Here is a 6000-nt window from a genome sequence, read left to right as displayed (position 1 = left end):
TGTAGCTGGTAAAAAATATTTTCCCTTCTGTAGCCTGCTGCTTTCTTTGAATAACAGAATTCTTTGCCATAAAATGATTTTCCATTTCGTACAGTCCATTTATTATTTGTTGTTCTTAATTCCTGTGTCCAGTGTCCTGATCAGGTCTTTTCCTGTGTCAGAGTTCAAGACTATTTGCAAATTTCTCTTCCGTTAGATTCAGTGTATCTGGTTTTATGTTGGTGCTCGATTCATTTGGACTTGAGTTTTTGCAGGTGATAAATACAGATGCATTTGGACTCTACCGTGTGCAGTCATCCAGCTTGACTAATACCATTTGTTGAAGATGCTGGGGTTTTTTCTTTTTTTAAAAAAAACTGCATATTTTTGGCTTTCTTGTCAAAAAAGCAGGTGCTCATGGATGTGTAGACTTATATATGGGTCTTCAATTTGATTCTGCTGATAAATGTTTTAATGAAAATTCCTTGCTGTTTTTATTACTATAGTTCTGTAGTATAATTTGAAATGAGGGGTGGTGGTTCTTTTATTATTCAGGATTATTTTAGTTATCCGGGTTGGTTGGTTGGTTGGTTTGTTTGTTTGTTTGTTTGTTTTTTGGTCTTTCCATATGACACTGAAAATCGTTCTTTCAAGTCTGGGGAAGAGAATTATGTTGGAATTTGATGGGTACTGTGTTGACCCTGTAGACTGCTTTTGATAGGATGGCCATTTTCACTGTTAGTCCTACCAATCCATGAGCATAGGAAAGCTTGACAGCTTCCGATGATGTCTTTTTCAGTTTCTTTCTTCAGAGACTTACAATTTTTATTATACAAGGCTTTCACTTGCTTCCTTAGAGTTATCCCAAGATATTTTAATTTTTTGGATGCTATTTTGAAAAGTATTTTGTTTCCCTGATTTATTTCTCAGTCTGTCATTTGTCATAGGAAGGCTACTGATTTTTTTGTGTTAATTTTATATTCTGCTACTTTGCTAAAAGTGTTCATCAGCTGCAGAAGTTCCCTGTTTTTTATGCATATGTGTATAAATTATACACACATATATTATATATCATCAGCAAATAAGACACATTGGCTTATTCCTTTCCTATTTGATTCCCCTTGATCTCCTTCAGTTGTCTTATTGCTCTAGCTAAGACTCAAGTATTATATTGACTAGGTATGGAGAGAGTGAAAAGCCTTGTTTTGTTCCTTTTTTTACTGAAATGCTTTGCGTTTCTCTCCATTTAAGTTAATGCTATATGTAGGCTTGCTGTAAATCATCTTTATTATGTCGAGATATGTCCCTTGTTCTCTGTATCTCTCATTTCATTATGAAAGGGTGTTTGTTGGGTTTTGTCAAAGGACATTTCTTTATTTAACAAGACTATCTTATGACTTTGTCTCGTCAGCCCCTTTTCCTGGTAGATTACATTTAGTGACTTATGAATATTGAACTACCTCTACATCTCCTGGATGAAGCCTACTTGGTCATAGTTGATCTTTTTGATGTGTTCTTGGATTCACTTTGCAAGTATTTTAGTGAGAATTTTTGCATCCATATAACTTGTTTGCATAAAAATGTTCTTTAATTCTTTTTCTTTGTTAGACCTTTGTGTAGTTTTGGTATCAGATCAATTATTGCCATGTAAAGAGTATTAGAAAATATTTCTTCAGTTTTATTTTATAGAGAAAGTTCATCAGTACTGGTGTTAATTCTTCAAAGGTTTAGCAGGAATCTGCACTGTATCCATCTGGCCCTGGCTTTTTTTCTGATTGAGAGATTTTAATGACTGGTTTTATTTTACTAGGGGTTATGAGACTACTTAAATAGCTCATCTCCCTGATTTAACTTTGGTAGGTTGTTATCAAGAAGTTAATCCATTTCTTTTAGGTCTTACAGTTTAGTAGAATACAGACTTTTTTTAGTATGTCTTTATGATTCTGTAGAGTTCTCTTTGTCCGATGTCCTCTTTTTAATCTCTGATTTTATTAACTTGGATATTCTGTGTCTTTTAATTCATTTGTCTAAAGGTTTATCAATCTTATTGATTTTCTCAAAGCACCAACTCTTGATTTATTGATTTTATTGATTTATTGATTTCAGCACCGTTTTATTAATTCTTGCCATCTATTCTTTTTGTGCGCTATTTTCTTTTTGTTCTGGAGCTTACAGGTGTGCCATTAAGTTGCTAATATGAGATCTCTCCAATTTTTTTTATATAGGCATTTAGTGAAACACTTTCATTGTGCTCCATTGGCTTGGATATTTGTATTTTCTTTTCTTTTTCTTTCTTCTTCTTCTTTTTTTTTTAGTTCAACCCACTGCTAACATCAATATTTTTCTTTCTTTCTTTCTTTCTTTCTTTTTTATTAGATATATTTCTTTACTCAATGTTATTTCAAATGTTATTCCCTTACCCAGTTTCCTGTCCATAGACTCCCCCCATCCCCTCCCCCTCCCACATATGGGTATTCCTCCATCCATCCTCCTTACTGGTCCCCCTTCTCCTGCATTGGGGGTCCAACCTTGGCAGCACCAAGGGCTTCCCCTTCCATTGGTGCCCCAACAAGGCTATTCTCTGCTACCTATGCAGTTGGAGCCCTGGGTCAGTCCATGTATAGTCTTTCAGTAGTGGTTTAAAAAATATGGAACGCTTCACGCTTTGTGTGTCATCCTTTTGCAGGGGCCATGCTAATCTCTGTATCTTTCCAATTTTAGTATATGTGCTGCCGAAGCGAGCATGGATATTTGTATTTTCATTCTGCTTGAAAGAGGTTTTAATTTCCTTCTTATTTTCTATTTTTACACATTTTTGTTGTCATTGTTTAGCCAGTAGTGAGTTCTTTAGTTTCCATGAGTTTGCATATTTATGCCTTTTCTGTTGTTGTTGAAATCCAACTTTAATTCATGATTGTCAGGGAGGATGCAGGGTATTATTTCAATTTGGGGGATACATTTTTAGAAAGCACCCTAGAATCAAATGAAACCAAAAAGTACAACTTATCAAAACATTTAGGATACAGTGAAGGTAATTCTAGGGGAAAAGTAAAGGCATGTCTATTTATGTTAAAAAACCAGGGCCGTTTCAAATATTGTAATCATGTCCCTTGAGGTGTTAGGAAAATAAGAAAAGGGAGGCCTAAAAGCAGTAGACAGAAAAAAAAAGTATAAGAATAGAAATTAGTGAAATGCACACTAAAAGAGTAACACAAGGAATCGGAATATTTAGTGCTTGGAAAAAATAGACAAGGTCGAATGACCCTTAACCAAAAGAAAGAGATCTAAATTAATAAAATTAGGTGAAAGGGGACAGAACTATAGATTCCAATGAAATATAGAGATTTAGCAGGGAGTACTTTTAATGTTTATATTCCCAAAATATGAAAAATCTGGAAGAAATGGATAAAACCTCCCAGACAACTCTAGTCAATCAAAATTTAAATCAAGATATAACTTAACATATATAGTTCTGTAACAGGCAATGAGGTTGGGAGTGGTAACAGAGTCTTCCAGTAAGTAAAAGCCCAGGACCAGATGAGTTCACAGATAAATTCTATCAACCTTTAAAATAGAACTAGCACTCCTCTTTCTCAAGTTTTCTGTTTAACAAACTCCCCACCATGGAGCTTGAGAAACCCTTGTTTCAATTGTTGTTGAAGAGATTCCTAAAACATCACAGGCCACGGGTGGTTTTCCTTGGTAGCCTGTCCCCCGTGTCAGGTAGAAGGTAAGTCTCTATTGCAGAAGACACTATGCACTTCAGAAACAGAACCCAGAGGCCACTGAGCTGAACTCAAAAGCTTCCATCCTCATGACTTGCTTTTATGATACCAGGAAGCACCGTCCAAGCTTTCCAAAGGGAGGAAACAACTGACAGTCTTCCCCTCTTACAACAGTCATAAACCACAACTACCATCAGCATGGCGCCATAGCCATAAGTGTGCAACAGTGGCATGCATATCCTGGTAGTAACCAATAGCTGAACTAAAAGAGCTACTCAATAAGAGAAAAATCATATCTATCCAACTACTCAGGGCAAGAGATGTCACGGATCTTGGAGGAGAATCTAAACCTGCCACTATACTAAATCAGCACAATCCCTACCTACATGCTAGTTACTCTTATCCTCACAGACTAGTGTTGTCTTGTCCCCTCATCAAGGAAACTTCTCCTTGAAACAGACTAACTACTACAGGAAACCACAACCAATCAAAATGCAGAGTTGTACAGCTCAGCCCAGTGTATAAACCAATTTCCACACATATAGAAATTTAGGGGATAAAAATTTTAAGAGCCAGAGGATTGGAGAGTTTATTATGAGATTGTGTGTTGTAGGAGTGTCAGATGTTACAGCCATAAAAATCTTACCAATGTGACTGCCTACATACAAGGTGAACAAGGGCAGTAGAAATGCCAAAGTGGATAAAAAAATCCCATGAAGCCTCAATCTATGTAAGAACTACAGACAACTAAGGACTGCTGTGAATGGGAGAAATAATCTTCTCTAGGGACTAATACTAAACGGTCAGTCAATTACCGTGATGTATATTGTACAGGTTGTACTTATGTACTTAGGAATGTGTGTGTGTGTGTGTGTGTGTGTGTGTGTGTGTATAAAACACAAATTAATGAAAAAAGAGATTGTGAATTAGAAACAGAGCAAGGTGGGTCTGTGAAGGGTTTGGAGGAAGGAAAGTGAAAGAAAATGATGTAATTATAATCTCAAAAGTTAAAAGAATATAACCATAGGCAAGAACTTTCTGGAAGGATTCAGACAGCTCAAGAAATTACAAGAATTGATATGGGATTTCATGAAATTACAAAGCTTTTGCACAATACAGGAAATATTCACCCTATGAAGAGAGAGCCTACATAATGGGAGAAAATCTTTATTAACCATATACATCTGATAGGGGATTAGTATCTTAACTGTATTAAACTTCCAAAAACTAAATACAAAAAGACCAAAGACTCAATCAACGAGTGAAAATAAAATGTGTGGTTCAAAGAAGAAACGGAATAAAAATATGAGAAGTAGAAATGGCCGATAAACCAATGAAAAATGTTCAGCTTCCTTGGCCACCAGGGAAATGGAGATGAAACTACTCTGAAATTTCACCTCACCTTAGTGAGAATGGCTCTTGTTAAGAAGACAAATGCTGGTGAGAATTAGGGAAAGAGGAACGCTCAGACTTTGCTGGTGTGAGCGCAGTCTAGCGCTTCTACTGTGGAAGTTGAAATGGAGGTTCCTTGTAGAACTACAAATGGAGTGACCCTACACTCCAGCTAAATGGCACTCCTACTTGTATCTCCAAAGGAATATGCATCAGCATGCCACAGAGATGTTTGCACTGCCATGCTGATTGCTGCACAGTTCATAATTCCTAAAAACATGCAATCAGTCCAAATGCCCATCCACAGGGAATGTATAAAGAAAATGTAGTGTATGTATACCATTGAGTTTTATTTAGCCATTAAAAAGGGAAATTATGTTCTTAGCAGGAATTGGATTTATCATCACACTAAGTGAAACAAAGACCCAAAAAGACAAATATCAAACTTTCTTTATATGTAAAATTTAGATTTAAATATATGATTATATGACATACTAATGACATTAAGTGTCTTAGTCAGGGTTTCTATTCCTGCACAAAACATCATGACCAAGAAACAAGTTGAGAAGGAGGAAAGGGTTTTTTCAGCTTAAACTTCCACATTGCTGTTCATCACCAAAGGAAGTCAGGACTGGAACTCAAGCAGGTCAGGAAGCAGGAGCTGTTGCAGAGGCCACGGAGGGATGTTACTTACTGGCCGGCTTCCCCTGGCTTGTTCAGCTTGCTCTCTTATAGAACCCAAGACCACCCGCCCAGGGACAGCATTACCTACAGTGGGCTGGGTCCTCCCTCCTTGATCACTAATTGAGAAAATGCCTTACAGCTGGATCTCATGGAGGCATTTCCTCAAGGGAGGCTACTTTCTCTGTGATAACTCCAGCTTGTGTCAAGTTGACACACAAAA

General features: G+C 36.7%; 1 non-coding gene across 1 annotated transcript; it reads right to left on the bottom strand.

Annotated features, from left to right (window-relative positions):
- Positions 1–2621: 2621 nt before the first annotated feature.
- Positions 2622–2724, bottom strand: LOC120103197 (U6 spliceosomal RNA). The gene has a single exon (XR_005505291.1). It is a non-coding gene; the product is annotated as a U6 spliceosomal RNA (small nuclear RNA).
- Positions 2725–6000: the final 3276 nt, after the last annotated feature.

Source organism: Rattus norvegicus, chromosome 5, assembly GCF_036323735.1.
Source record: "Rattus norvegicus strain BN/NHsdMcwi chromosome 5, GRCr8, whole genome shotgun sequence".
NCBI lineage: Eukaryota > Metazoa > Chordata > Mammalia > Rodentia > Muridae > Rattus > Rattus norvegicus.
Note: the sequence above shows the minus strand (reverse complement) of the source record. Positions and strands in the feature narration are given on the sequence as shown.